Genomic DNA, 15944 nt, shown 5'->3' with positions numbered 1-15944 from the left:
GTCGGTGGCAGGAAAAGACGAGAGGGCTTATTATTCAAGCATGAACGCTGTTCAGGAGGTGGACACGATAAATTAATATCTATAAACTAGAACGCAATCCAGTGCAATAGCCCTGCAATAAATGGTACCTTGTGATGCTTGGAAGATGCATTTTTTTACAAGAGCTGTTGATTCAACTCTGAGGCACTTTTGAGGCTGTGCTCTCTTGTTTTGTTATATTGATTTGTATTATATTGTCAGCTGTTTTTGTTATTTTGTCCACAAACAACAATAATGGAGTTTAATTAATTAATCTGTATTATTTTCATAATCGATTAATCTACCGATTTTATTTTCTTGTCGTCTATAAGTCTATATAATGTCAGCAAATTGTGAAGAATGGCCATTGACAAGTTCCCAGAGCCCATGGGGACATTTACAAATGTCTTGTTTTGTTTGGCCAAAAGTCCAAAACCCAAAGATATCCAGTTTACTATCATAGCAAAGTAAGAGAACCAGAAAGTGAGAAGCTAAGACCAGTGAATTTTAATCGATTATAAAAATTGTTGCAGATAAACTGTCTGTTGATCAACTAATCATTTAATGGACTAATTGTTGCAGGTCTAAATTAAACATTAAGCTTCACAAAGTTGTCTGCATGGCTTATTTATTGGATTGCAGTTGATCAAAGTGATGTTCAAAATATTGTGTCAACCCCTTTGTTTTTAACTGTTGAAAAAAAAGAAATGAAATGTTTGAAAATGTTACGTGCTATTTAAGTGTCCTTATTGATACAAACTCAAACTAACCGTCTACTCATTCACTTTGGCCTGTACGGGTTTCAGATGGCACTGTAGTTGTGTTGTCCTTAGTCGTATGCCTCTAGATTAAGACTGTTTTAAATGTCATAGTGTAAATAAGCATTTAAATTTAGATCACACTATGTCATACAATCCTAATGCAATGCTACTGGAAGAGTCTAATGTCTAATCTATCTATGATGATACTTTTCCGTCTTCAACACGAGGATGTATGGTCTTCAAATGCTTAACCATGCATGTTGAACAAACCAGTCTGCCTTTGCACAGTGTGTAAGTTAGAACACATTTTCTGTACTTGCAGGTTCATTGCTTATAACATGGCTTTCAAAATAAAACCACTTTGACATTGTGAAAGTGTGACAAGTATTCATTTGTTTTGACTTGGTCAGGAATGTCAAATTGTCATTTAGGCCCTAATTTGGAGCTTTGTGTGTAATTTTAGTGCTTGTGGTTGACATTAAGATGAGCGGAGGAAGCTCATCAGCCCTGTCAATTCAGCTCACTCATCATATGGCACAGATCCACTTGCCTAACCCCTTGTCTGGATGCTGCACTCTGAAAACAGGCAAGGACCCAGTTCATTTACCACCCATCCAACAGCACATTGACTGTGCACAAAATATGTTTTAGCAGTTTAACAGCGGCAGACTAATCAATTGATCCAGATTTTGCCGTCTATTGATCTTGGCGCACCCTGGGTCCAGACAATTACAGTGCATGTATGATAATGATATCATTAGCAGCCCGTGGCCGATCTATTAGGGCAGGAGAAACCACCCGAACCATGCATAGAAACATTTGCACTGCCAAATGCTGGAGAGAATTGTCCAAATCTGCTTTGCAAATGCCTCCCTGTCACTCTCCCCTCCCCACCTCACCACAGTAACAGTAGCGTGGTAGAGAGGCGGGCAAGCCTGCTGGTGCTGCTGACTGGCATTCTGTGTGTTGATGAATGGTGCCGGCCTGACGGCTCAATGTGCTTACCTAATAGGAGCTGCTCCACTGTCACACTGAGTTTCTCTGTCTCTCTCTCTCACTCACCTCACTCACTCATTTCTTCGGAGGTAGTAAGGAGAGAGTTCCACTTGGCTAGACACTGCAGCCTCCACACTCTGTTTCTCAAAGGTTAATGGAGCTGCCTCACAACGCACACTAATCATCAGGTAATCGCTTTCGTTTGGCTTGATAGTTGGCTAAGGTCAGCCATAATGTCCAGTGCAGCCATTTTGGATGAGGGAATCAGGTTGCTGCTGGTTGCCAAATATGGTTGCCAAGCTGAAATGACGATAGTGCTTCATGTTCTATGATTTTATAGGCTTTACCCAGTTTTTTTTTTCTGGCCCTAGGTGCATTTTCCCTATAGAGGTACAGGTGTAATTATTTATTTTGGACAAAATTTCTTGTAGCAGTATGTTGTCTTCTATTTAGAAGCCCCTTTTGGAATCATTGCTCATATCCTAACACACTTGGCACCCACCTCTTACACTATGGAAATAGTAAAGATGCAGCACAGGCTATCTTTGGCTTCTTTATGCTGTGCTGTGGAAGTGTTTTGAAGTGGTTAGCATGAGCCTGGTGTTAAAACAGTGGCTTTTCTGTCGAGCATGTGGTGGACATCCAGATACACTGACAGACTGAGAGGTGGACTAAAGTCATGAAAGCAAAGCGCTTGTCTTTGATGTCAGCCAGTTTCCTAAGGGCCGTGGTGGTCGGAGGGGATTGGGTTTCAGTACGGGATTTTGGGATTGTCGCGTCAAAAAGGTCTCGCTGGGGCTGAGTGAATTTTAGTGTTTGTGTGTGAGCACATGCATAATCACATACTAAGACTGAGACCAGGCAGTCTTGGTCATCATCCACATCACCCTATGGTGCTCACATATAATAACCCTCAACTCGCAGAGCATGGAAGTAATCTTGCTCTCACATGAGGACTCAATAGAATATAGGAATGGATATTTCTAGGCCTGTTGAGCTTGTTTTAGGTACCCTGTTGTGACTAGTGTGAGAGACTGGATGGATGGGCAGTTTTTTAAAGGAATGATGTTGCATGCCTTGTGCTATTTGGATACAGTTTCTAGGCCGAAATATGAGCAGATTAAAATGGAGATAGGTTAGTCACAGACTGATTTTAGAGGGTTTAAAAAAAAAAAAAAACAAACAAAAAAAACTGGGAGACAGATGAGTCCCTGTGTGTGCTTGATGGCCACATTGTCTGTCACTGTGGAAATCCCAGAGTAAGTGAAGGGATTGCAAAATCAATGTGAGCTATTCATACATGGATCTAATCCTCAGATTTACTGCCATTTAATCTGTGGTTATGGTGGAGCTCTGATGGCTCTAATGCCGTCAAACAGATGTCCCTGCTCAGCCACCCAGGTTAGGCTGCACCTGGTGACACCATTGAGCCCTGGCACTAGGTGGCCCACTGCACATTTCATCTTCTCCTCGGGTATCAACTATTTGATGTAAACATTTAGCTTGATTTTCTTTTAGATGCCCCATGACACTATAATACATGTTTTCATGACACCTGTGACCCCAAAGTCTTTTTTTGGTGAGTTTGATCATGGCATGAATACAAATTTTATGTGCTTATCTGGATGGTCATGTTTATTTGTGCTATTTTGACACTATACCCTGCTTGCTGTGCTGTTGAACAGTGCTGAGATTTTATTCACTGCACACCTGGTGTTATTTTCAAATTCAAAAAGGAACAGACCATTTCACTTCAAAATGCAGGCTGAATTCAGGAGGCGTATTGCATCAGAAGCAGGGAATGAATAATAACAAACAATATCATTGTGTACATCTGGTAAATATCTAGGGATGTTGCCTTGTTTTGTACAAGCTTTGCCGTCCATAAATAATTGGTTAAGAAACCGGCCACACCCAAATAGCTCAGACAAAATCCTACACATAGTCATCCTACAGTGCCCTACATATTAATTAGTTGCTCATCTTTTTATCTTGTCTGTAGGGTGTCCTTAAATTTCTCATTTTTATAGTATACAGAGCTGCACATAATGGCATACAACAAACATGGGCTATACTATATATTATTCTAAACCATGTTGACAGATTTCCTTAAATTATCTTCATCATTCATTTGGTTTTGCAACAGTTATAGCCACCAAAAAAGTGGCAAACCATTGATTCACATGAATAGACTGAAATAATTGATGGATGATAATTGACTACAATGAACAGTTTTCATGAAAATAATGACACAGTTGTGAAAGAATCACTATGTACACTGTTGTGTACCCATCAATTAATTTGGATTGTTACACCCCATACATGACTGCAGGCACACACGCAGGACAGAAATGCATGTGTGCACACATATACACATCCCCAGTCTGTGCAGTATTAAAAAGCTTACATTGAAATGTAGCAGATCATAGACTGTATAATGATGGATGACGTGTCGCTCTACAAAAATGAAGTCAAAATATCCCAGATACGGGAGCTGCCATCTTGCGCTAGTGACGTCATTTGGAGCCAGAGTCTGCGCAATAGTGATCGGGGTTGGAGCCTTGCTATCGAGGTCCCGCCCATACAGCCAGCCTCAGCTGTCAATCATGACGTGTAACCCCCTTTTTATAGCATCAAATAACTAATTAGAACCAAACTTATCAGAAAAACGAACACTTGAACATACATCAGCGTGTTAAGAACTACCTAAAATGACAGAAACCATCTTTAGGGAAAAATGTATTTTACGTGTACTTTGAGTTTTTAGTTTGGCTCATGTCCCATCCGCTAACGTGGAGGCAGCGGGGCTTATGACCTATACTGCAGCCAGCCACTAGGGGGCGATCGTGATGTTTTATCTTCACTTTTGTGGAGCTGTCACATCATATTTGTATACAGTCTATGTAGCAGATTGTGTGCATGTGCGTGCGCACTGCGTTTCTGGGTGTTAAAGAGAGTAAATGCCGGGAATCTCTCAGTGTGCGGATGCTGAATGTGAAATGTCAATGTTATTGAACAGGTGCTGCGAGGCAGAGCTGTGATGTTTTTATTTCCAAGCTCTTGTCAAGCAAGGCAGAGAAGAGAGGGCTCATGGGATAATGGGGGAGGTTCTGGGGTGGGGGACTGCGCGCGCGTGTGTGTGTGTTTCTTTGTGCATGTGTGCGTGTATTTTACAGTGTGTGTAGCAGGAATGAGTGCCTAGATCTGTGTGTTTCCAGAGAGCTTTATTGAAAAGAGGGAAATGAATACTGGCTTAGAATAAATGCTCACAATGTCCTCATAGAAAATGTTAACTGCACTGTGAATAGTATTATTTTTTGTGTGCACCTTCATGTTTTTCAGTGCCTATAATTCACCATGTATTCAACATGATGCCAAATATGGCACCCGTCTTCACCCATGCGTACACCTCTGCTGTCAAGCTGTTATCACCTCGTTTGTGCCATTTACACATCATTCATATTTTTACCCTTGTCCTCTGTGTGTCTGTTTTTTTCCCTTCAGTTTTTCTCTTGCAGACTGTCAATACTTGTTGAGAGGCAGTGTGGCAGTGAGCTAGGAGGTGAATGCAGTCAAGGTTAGTCAACAATGCTTCGTGACACTGGAGTGCTGACTAACACAGCGTTTTTTTTTTTCTGTGCCCTAACCTCCTCTTCTTCCCCCAAAAATGTTTCTATTCCTGCCCCACCCAGTGGACCCTGATCATGTTTTCTACCTGTCCTTGGTGCTCTCAGCCTTAGAGGCTATCTTTCCTGCTACTTTGTGTGCCAGTGGAGAGAACAGCTCAAGCCTGTCAGCACTCATTCACCCCTCCACTGCTAACTCACGCTAACCCACGCCTGTGTTTGTATCTGGATGCATTATTTCCTAGTTTGTAGCATTACCTATAAACAGGCCTATCTCCTTCCTTTACAGCGAGTGCACTTTTAATTCCAATGAACGCATGTGAAAATGTGATTACCGTCTTGCCATTTCCACTCCACTCTCTAGCCATTGTAAAAAAGAGGTGCGAAAGTGAGGGCAGTGCCTATCTGAATGTCCACAACAGCGGCAGAGAATCCAGTCTCGATATGGAGGGGCTGCAGTTCAAAGCCGACTAGCAGGTTACTTAATGAGTTTGGTAATTGGCTTGCTGTGGCCTCCGTGCATCCCTGCCCTCCTGCTGCTGATGTGTGCAGGAACAGCGAGAGCTACCACTTGCACTCCCTCCCTTGCTCCGTCTTTCCTTCCCTTGCTCGACCCATCCATCTTTCCCTCCATCCATCCATCCCTCTTCTACGAGCTGACTTAAGGAGCTAATGCTGCACCAAGCTTATCCTCTGTCTGTTCCCCACTGTTCTTATTATAACGATAGCATGCTGCATGTTAGGTTTCCACTCTGCTCAATATCAAATAACAACAGCGTTACTCTATCTCTCATTCTCACAGTCTTTCCCACTTGCTCTCTATCTTTCACACGCACTCTCATTTCCTACCACACACACATATCTATTATATGGTAGATGCTTCATGCATTATGCAGAATATGTGCATCCAAACAAGCAATTTGCAGAATTTCCAGCTCACCACTTCTGAGTAGTAATTCTCTGTGTCCACAACAGCATAATGAGAAACACACTTCCATGCTCAGTTGATTCATAAGTCCAAACAATAAAGACAAAGAGTAGCAGGCTTGCCATGTAATCATAAATGACACTGAACATATTATTCTCAGATTTCAGCACATTATCTCCTCTCCAGAGAGATCAAAGGGACAGCTATTCTTCTTGTCTCATTGCTGTTGTAATAATGTGTGGTATGGGAAAAATGGCCTCACATCTGGTTTTAAATCTCATTAGTTTGCATGTTAAATTATAGTGATAATAGTTGGGGGAAAAAATCTAAAATGACCTTCATGGTTTAGTTATAATTGAGAGTTGTATGGTTTTTAGTCTGGATTGTTTATTGCTTTTTTTGTTTATAATAAGCCCCTAGATTTAGTGCCTTTGGAAATCTGCAGTAGTGAGGCTAACATAATATATATTCCGGCTAATGAGCGAGCTTCCCACCTTCATACTTATTCCCATTAATTTCCATTTTGTACCTTTAAAAAGCCATAAATAAAGCCTGCATGCATTAGTAAATGTAGCTGTCTCCAGCTGCAAGACTGTTGCCAAGCTTTTTATCTACTCCCACAGTAGAACGGTTGATTCTGAATGCTGCAGGGGTTGGAAGGCCAAAGCACAGCTAAGTGGCTCCTCTTGACCTCAGCACTGATCTCCAAACTGTCTGCGCCGACTGCACACGGACAGATTTTACTCATTCGCTCCCACAAAAACAGTCTAATCTCATAACACTGCCTCAACACCCTGTCTGTGTGCTGTCTCTTTGAATAACACATCCTTTTCTCACCGCACCGAGTGCTGACATGCTGACCGTACGTTTGCCTTTGAGATTACTCTCTGCTATTATTCATGCCAAATGGAAAAAAAGGGAATGTGAGGAAAGTGAGTTGGTAAATTTCAAGAAGTGAAAAATTAGCTTGAATGACTTGATCTTGTTCCTCTGACCTATAATGGATGTGCTTATTCTAGTTATCACTTTCTATCTGTAAACTAGATGGCTGAATCATTAGCTTACACACTGAGAGCAGCAAAGTGTGACCAGAGGAGAATAATTGATTGTAAGCATTGGTACTGTGGGTGGGGGGGGGGGGCTTACGGCTTTGTGGGCCATTGCGCCATATTGAGCATCTTAATATGCATGTCATGAATTATAGTGTAGGGAGTTCATTTTTTGTTTTACACATCATGAGCCTCTGCTCCCCTACTCCACCACCTCTTTTAGCACAGCAACAGCATGAAGCTGCACTTCCACTCACTGTCCATAGGGTGGCAGTGTATGGAGGTGAGACAGCCATGTGCTCTGTGTGAAATGGAGCAGTCACTGGCTATTTGGGCAGATCAGCTTGGAGACAGTAACCACACAGGAATCACACACCCCAACCGCCACTCTCTCTTTTGCTTTCATGATCATGGGCCCCATTTGCTTTGCTGACTGCTGATCACTTTTAAACACAGTTTCACTCTGTTGGAATAGGATTTTCCTAACTGGATCCAGAGCTAAGCATCAGACACATGTACTGTTTGTTTATCTTGCTGTGTCTTTGTTCACAAAAGGATTTGCCTGAAATGTAAACTTCCTCTTTTCGCCACAGCTTGCACTCTGTCTCTCTGTGGCCCTCTTGGAAATACAGTCTCATTCCTCAGAGTCTTTTCTCAGTGCAGCCACGGCAAGCTGAACTGCTCTTTTATTCAATTGAATGAGGCCCTTTGTGTCTGTTTTCACTTTCTATATATGTGAGTTTATGGCTGTACAGAGTTGGTTGATTATTTTCTGGTTCATAAGCATTTCACATCCTGATTTTCTTTCACCTTAGCTTCTTTCTTCATGTCAGCAAGCTGTGATCTAATGGAAACTGTCGACCTGTCTGCGTGAATACAGATGTAGTGTGAGTAGTGTTTGGTTTTTGCTCATATATATCAAAGTCTGCGAATGAGCAATCAGGTCTTGCTGTATTTTATAAAGAGAAAATGCTGTGCTTCCTCTCACTAACATTTGATCAATTTGTCTGCCAGGTGGCAGCTACTTCCATCTGGAATAAGGTTTACTTACATTCATTTTTTTAATATGCAATAGTTTTACCAAATGGCTGCTGCAAGCAAGTTTCACTCTCTTGAGTAGCTTGTGTAGCTTGGCAAAGAGATTAGACATATGTAGCCTACAAGTGTCTTGGTTTTCAGAGTGTTGCGAGGCAGCCAAATGTGACTGTGAATAGCTATGTAAACAAGATAGCTATGTGAGGCTAGACCATGCACTGATTGCCTAAAGTGAAATACCATTCCCTGGCTTCTCTCACATTTTTACAACTGTGTTAATGATCACAAATGAAGGCTTGCTAGGTAGCAGCTTAATTACAAGGTGTTTGTTTGGATTGTCTCAAAAGGACATCTAGATTTTCAGTTAGTCTTTGTCACCTTGATAGGGCTGTTTGCTTGTATAGAGAAAAGCGTAACCTATTGTTTAAAGGTCCTTTTTTCTTTTTTTAGTTTTTATTTTACTCTGTCATATACTGTTCTTTTTAGCTAAAGCAATAGTCCTTGAAAACTGTGAGTCTTCATATCCACAAGCGTGTAGTTAACCATATTTAGTTGAGTAATTTCCTTGAGTTACTTTGTTGGGAGATTGGAGAGGATTGTTTTATTGCTTCCCCTTCTCTCAACCCCCTCCAGGCAAAGTCTGTGTTTTAATTAGTCGTGTAAGACCCTATTTTCCCTTTGGATTCCCCCAACTTGTAAAGTGCTCTCTTAAGAATCCATGAAGGCTAAAAGGGGCTATGAATGATTTGAAGTCAGCTTTTTTTTTGTTTTTGCCTGCCTGCCAGCAGAGAAGGGGGGGCTATCAGCACTTGCCGTCAGCATGAGGAACAGTAACTTCAAGCAGCAGTCACACAGAGTCTTTGTTCTTTATGGATTTTGTACGGGCGGTGAAGAGAGTCACTGCTTTAAAGCCCCATCTGGAAAAGCACTGTTCAAGTTTCTAATATGAAAAGAACGGCTCCTGTAGATAATACCTGCCTGAGAATGGTAAAATGGTCTCAAGGTTCAATCTAGCACATCCGTTTTTTCCTCTCCGTATTATGTTTTTGGCAGCAGAGAAGTTAACTTGTTACACTGTAGAGATTTAGTCATGTGTTAAAGTTGAGCTTCTGAAGTACACCCCCAACACGCCACAACCCAACCCTCCTCTTGGTTTACAAGTCTGTTTTCTTCTCTCAATCCCTTTTTCCTTCAACTTGTCTGCTCATCCCTGGTGAATGTATTAAATGAAGTTACTAGATATGTGTGCTTAAGAGGCCAGGGCCTCTGAGGCTTGCCAAGTCTCTCACAGGCTTGGCTCAGTCATCCATGTCACTTTTTTCTGTTGTTTCAGCTACTGGCTGACTTACTTGTATTGCAGAGCACTTTCTATCTTTCTCGCTTCCTCTCTCTGTTTGCTGCCTCTGAGTGGCTTGTTTTTCTCCAGTGTGGAGAAATCAGGCTAAAGCAAGTAGTGTGTGTCAGCCACAGCTTTTGTTAAGTATTCATTTTTAATGAGCGTAAGTGGCTACAGAATCCTATAAACCATAAATGGAGAAGTCAGACGGGGGGGGGTATGTTGGCCTTTGATTCACTGGCAGTCTTGCAGGCTTTTTGTTTAGTAACACTTGTATTAATTATGTTTGATGTGGATGAAGAACACATATTTCAAAATGATAGTTTGTGTTGCTTTATTGTGCCATTTTCCCCCCTCATATGCCCCCTCTGGTTTTGTTAGCTTTTACAAGGAATTGTTCTCCTTTAATAATCTTTAGGAAAAAGAACGTCGCAGAAGAGTTTCATTTTTGTCTTTTGAGCAGTGCGCAGCTCTGTTAGATTTAATTTCCTCTGAATTCAGAAAGAGGCACTAAGTAACCAGTTTTTGTTCTGTCGTGATCGAAGGCGCTGTAGCTGTAGAAGGGGGTGCTCAGGGAAAAGGTATTGTGATGGGCCGTTTGAATGCTGAACAGAATTGAATAGACACAGTCAGCTTCCCAGATACATGCTTAGGCCTGTAGAATGTGGAGTGCTTTGCTTGTAACTGCACCGGTTGTCTCCTTTCATTATCGGTTAATGGTGCCCAACTTGACAGAGCCATGTGATAAACAGAGGAGCTGTGAAATCCTGGAGGTGGAGTTCTCGTCTGCCTGATAATGGGATCTCATCTGCCAGGGAGGGGAGCCTGTCCTGCCAGCCAATCCAGCTTTACTCTGCCTTCAGCGAGGATTCACTGCACTCACCCTTCACTGCTGTCTTGGCCCAACTTAAGCCTCACAAACCTAACAAAAATGTTGGCATTTGCCTGGTTTCTTCTTGTAATACATGATAGAATAATTTTTGGAGCTTGAAATATCATTGCATTCCTTTTAGGCTTTGATTGTGCATCAGAAACCTAAAGAGACGTGCATTTCCGCCTCCTTATCAATCTTGGATCCTTTGAATGTTTGTGTAACTCAGGAAAGGAGGCAGACTCTGTGTGTGTGTGTGTGTGTGTGTGTGTGTGTGTAAATATCATAAACACTGACCTTGTGAAATGTATACATACTGTGATAAGGGAGGAGCTGTGGCTATTGTGGTGGTAGGTTACTATGTTGAGGGGGAGTACAATGTCTCAGGATAGTTGCCTCAGGAACTGAGCTGGGAAAGGTTTTACCAGAACTTGGTTGCACAGCAGACCCCCAACATGGTTTGCAGCACAATGAAGGACCCCCTGCACACCACCCTCAATTCAATTGCTATTGATCCTTGCTGCCTGTCTCTCCTGCTGCCCGTGTTTGGTTTTAGTGCAAAAAGAGCCCAATGCGCAAACTATTTGCTTTCGTTAATTGGATTTTGACAGTGATCCAATATCATGTTTAAGACAATAAAAATGTGTCAAGCTACTGCCTCAGTGAAATGGAAATCATCCTATTAATGTATAACTTAATGCAGTCCATCTTTGTTTTCCCACTCCTCTAATGTGTGTGTGGGAGGGGTTGTCAGATTTGTTTTCATTGGTAGCATTATGATAAGGAGAAAACAAACCCTAATGTATATTTTCTGTCTCAAAACGACACAAAACAAGTACCGAGACCTTGGAAAATAACGTTTGATATGATGTGCAGGCTAGCCATGAAAATCAGCCTCCCAAATATTGCTAATGGACTATTCACATTATCATCCCTGCTTGTTTCTGCCTTTTTAATGGGTGGGGTGACTAATTAATTAATTATCCAAAAATGCAAATGAGCTTCACAAGCCTGAGCAGCAGTCAGCTTTCCTCTTGTGTGTTTTCCAGCAGACGCATATACTAATATTTTCGGATATAAATCAGTGAGCATCATTTTATCCATTTATTATTTGACCATTAAAACGTGTCATTGGTGTGTGGCACTGCGCCGAGAGGGGGGAAAAGTAGGCTATTAAGCCATTATTTACAAGGCACTACTACTACTACTAGCTTTCACGGCTTTCATTGTCTCGCTTTAGTGTTTCAGTCACATTCCCATAAGCGTTACCATTGATCGGTTGATGACCGTCGGTTCGGGCCACTTTGGCTGCCGTGCATCTCGCTTCCTGATGCAGTTGCAAACACACACACACACTGTGCACGCTGCCTTTCCCTACGGGGCTGCCATCAATCAACAGCCCCATTGCCCCCCCCCCCCAACGACCACCCTTCTGTCCCTGGCAATTATTTGAATCCAGTCCATGTTTTTGTTTCGCTCGGAGTTTTTTTTTTTCTTCTCTTTTTTGAGTGTGGTCGGGGTAATTCTCCTTCACTAGTGTCTGGATAAAGAAAGACTAGGTCAGCCATGTGGATGCGTCTGTTGAACAGCTGAAGAGGAGGAGGAGGAGGGGGGGGGGTTTACAGAGACTGAGGGAGCGATAGGGGGAGCGTGGAGTGTGTGCATAGGAAAGAGAGAGAGAGAGAGAAGAGAAGGGGGGAGAGAGAGCGCGTGTGTGTGGAAAAAGGAAGCGGAGCCTGTAAACGGTGAACTCACTGGTTTCCTACCCCTCGAAACAACTAACAGCGCTGTTATTTTTCATGTGGACACTATCATCGACAGCAACAATAACACGGCCAAAGGGAATAGGAGCAATTTCGAGGGGGGGGGACTAGCTAACGTTATAGTGCCTTTGCTCGGCAATTTGGGACGCGAACAGTCCATCAGTAAAGTGAAACCGTCTTTTGTTGAAGCAAGTGCTCGCCTGAGCCCCTCCGTGCGGGTTACGGGTTAAAAAAACAACAAAACAAAACGGGGGGATAAAAAAGTGTCCGTGTTCGCTTCGTTTTGTCCCGGTTCTTGGATTTGGCCCAGCTGGCTTGCCTTTCTTAGGTTCGGTGGGTCATCTCGGTCGGATCGCGTTTTCAACTTGTTTGCAGCAGTCTCTGGGACTCCCAAGAATCACCAGACTGGCGGGTGAGTAGTTGAATACAAAAAAAAAGATTGCAGGACGGTTGTGGTCGGGGGGCAGGCAGGCAATGAGTGGGTGATGAAAAACTGAATTTGGGCAATAGTGTTAACTAAAGCCGGGTGGCACTTAGACTTTGACCTAAAAGTGAATTAATTTTGTTTATACTCTGAGTAGGAAGCGTGTGTGACCTCGAGTCAAATGTTTTTGAGTGCTCCGGCGAGCTGAAAGTTGGCTGCATTGTTGTAAAACTTGGCTCTCTCTGGACGGTGTAGCAGACCCTCACGCAACTTCCATGACCTGGTCAGCCTGTTACAGGGTTTCAGCAGCTAATGGTTTTAAAGTGAGGATAATGAAGTAAACAAAAGGAGAGCATAAATTGTAACCTTGCTGCCCAGGAAAAATGCATTGAAGATGTAAAAAACAAACAAAGAACAAAACAAAAAACCTCCCCACTTGTGCATGTGTATTTAAGCAATCAATCAACTTCGAGGAAAGAAAAGTTGCGTTTTGACAGGAAAAAATGTTGAAATGGGTCTTGATGAGTCAGTGGCACATACATTTGACGGGTGGGATTTCCCCAAGTATCACATAAAGGGTTGGCTGTTGGATTTACAGCCTTGCTCGTGCCATAAATTGATTACTGGACTGTAATAATGGAAAGTAGTTGAGTGTTTTTGAAAGAAGTGTTGGGGACCTGTGTGGGAGACTGGCTAAACCAGTTACAAACTGTTGAAGGACCACCAAATTAACTTGACTCCCCCCCCTTCAGCACCCCAGAGGCTATGAACTCTGGCCCAAGCACATGCAGCTCTCACTGTGTGTGTGTGTGTGGGAGGGGGTTGAAAAGAGCAAGGGGGGCTGGCTGGTGGGATGTGTGTTTAGGAGGGGGTCAGATTAGGATTTGAAAGCAGACTACAGTTATTTGTCTGAAAGGCAGCTTATCTAATGTTTTCCAGTTATGGTAGAAGGGGGAGGAGGGCTTGTTTACTTAAATCACTGTAAAATTGGTCATAGTAAGTCTTCATGTGACTCCAGTCAGAAGCTGAATCCGCAGGGTATGTGGCCACATAAGCACAAAGAAAACTTCAGCCTGGAAAAAGAATGAAATCGAGGAAGGGGGGAAAGAGTGATTGCTTTCAACCTCCGAAATCCTCTCCCTGCTGCTGCATTTTTCACTGAGCTATTACATAGACTCAGATGTTGCATCGCTAATTGTGAGGAGCTAATCTCCACCATGCCCAGCTTCCTGTGGCATTTTTTTGTCCCCCCTGCTAGCTGAGAAGTGACCTCTAGCTTAATGATTCAGATGTGATTAATCCACTTGAGTGGGACGACACTGCATGGGCTAATGTATGGCACAGGCACTGCAAATAATGGATGATTGTTGGAACATAAAGGACATTTGCTCCACGTAAAAATTGTTTGAAGATTTGAGGCACGCTCGGTTTTAAAAGTCATGTGAATGTGGATACCATACATTGTATAAGTCATGAGGCGCAATTATAGCTAAAAGGTTAACAATGGTTGTCTTTCTTAGTGTTCCTGTGACTCACAACACTAAACTGCCAGTCGTTGCTCTCTAATCTTAAAAGAGAGTGATCTTTGATTTAGATATCAATAATTAAGCCTTGCATGCCTTTTTTATTGATGATTTTCAGGTGATGTCACTTGTCATATGAGTTTATTTGGGCCACCATATTGGCTGACAATATGGCCGCGTAAACAAGACAGGGTTTGAGCATTCCACTCATATAGGTGACACTGAGGCTTTTTCTGGGTGATTTGTAGGTCTGACCATGTCGCTCACTAGAGCTTTTTTCTTTTTTAGATCATATGTTTGACAGTTACTGAATCATGAGAGCATTAGTCCTTTATTAGCGTGATAGGTCTGTCTTTGAAATGGTAACCAACAGTGTGACAGTAATCATTTTTGTTAGGCTATGTGGGTAATGTACAATCACAATCTCAGCCTACACTGTCATGTGGGAAAACTTGCATAGCTTGACTTTCCGAACCTATTTTGAAATGGCATCTTCCTCACTCCCCAGAGGTTAAGATATCCATTTAGTTTCACTACTTGTGAATTGAATGAAAGAGGAAGTAGTCAGCCCTCTTAATGGAGTTGTACACAAGAGCCTGAGTTGTTCTGCAGTGTGGGATTTGTATGGGAAGAGAGCACTGAGCGTTTCACGGGTAAGGCTGCTATCAGATGAGAATATAGCAGCCTAAATCTTAATTACGTACACGCTACTATACTGCTGTCTATCATTTCACATCATCTCTATTTGCAGTGCTTCATACTAGTGTTTGTAGGACATTAAATCTGATGTGAAATTTGATCTGGGTCTGAGTCCGCAGTCTGTGTTGTTGATTCATGTAAACCAAGGGAAGCATAGTAGTGGTGTGAGTCACCCCCCTTCACAAACACAAGTCTCACCGCTGACAAGGTACAGAGAGCTAGTAAACATTCAGCTCACATAGAGGCGCGTGTATGAGTGTCACCTCTGAGGAATCTGAGGGGCGATATCCAGATCAAAGAGGCTGTTTCCGACCATACAGAGAGAGAGAAGCTTCATAGAGTGAGGCTGTAACGGGTGTCTAGCTGCTCAGAGGCGACTGAATGTTTGACAGGGCATTGGAAAAACGTTATTTAATCTGCTCGCATGATGGCCCTCACTGGGATTGCACCACGCTGCGTTTCTGCCCCCTTTTTTCCTCCCTGTGTCAGGATGATGGCAGTTGCTGGCTGTTAGAAAAACAGTCAGAGGTTGTCTGTGTGTTGTTTTTTTAACGGTATGATGTAATGCATAAAGATTCAGAGAAATTGTAATTGATGCAATGTTGGCGGGCCTCTAATTTACTTTCTAATCAGTAAGTCTGCTGGGGTCTTTATCTTTTCCATTTTAATAGCCTGAATGACTCAACTGTATTCCAATGTAATTCCAAAGAAATTACCCAAGTGTTGTTATAATAAGTCACATGAATGAAAACAGATGTGATGTTTGACCCATTCAAAAACAAACTGTTTGTAAGATACTGATCAGGTAAACGTAGGTAAATTACAACTCCGGCTTTTTGGTTGTGTGAATGTGGCTTAACTGCATATATCTCAGCCACATGAAAGGTATAGCTTGCAGTTACCCTCCCATTTTTG

At 42.4% G+C, this 15944-nt stretch overlaps 1 protein-coding gene across 4 annotated transcripts in view; it reads left to right on the top strand.

Moving 5' to 3' along the window:
- rerea (arginine-glutamic acid dipeptide (RE) repeats a) overlaps positions 1-15944 on the top strand; it is a 122904-nt gene that overhangs the window by 21185 nt on the left and 85775 nt on the right. Inside the window, exon 2 of one of the 4 annotated variants that reach the window (XM_044209963.1) lies at positions 5280-5352. The exons of 1 other annotated variant lie outside the window; for it this stretch is intronic. The gene's annotated coding sequence lies outside the window, so the exon portion shown is untranslated. Of the gene's footprint in view, positions 1-5279; positions 5353-12263; positions 12796-15944 lie in introns of those variants that run through there. 2 more of the 4 variants (XM_044209962.1, XM_044209965.1) reach the window with 2 other exon arrangements.

Source organism: Siniperca chuatsi, linkage group LG10, assembly GCF_020085105.1.
Source record: "Siniperca chuatsi isolate FFG_IHB_CAS linkage group LG10, ASM2008510v1, whole genome shotgun sequence".
NCBI lineage: Eukaryota > Metazoa > Chordata > Actinopteri > Centrarchiformes > Sinipercidae > Siniperca > Siniperca chuatsi.
Note: the sequence above shows the minus strand (reverse complement) of the source record. Positions and strands in the feature narration are given on the sequence as shown.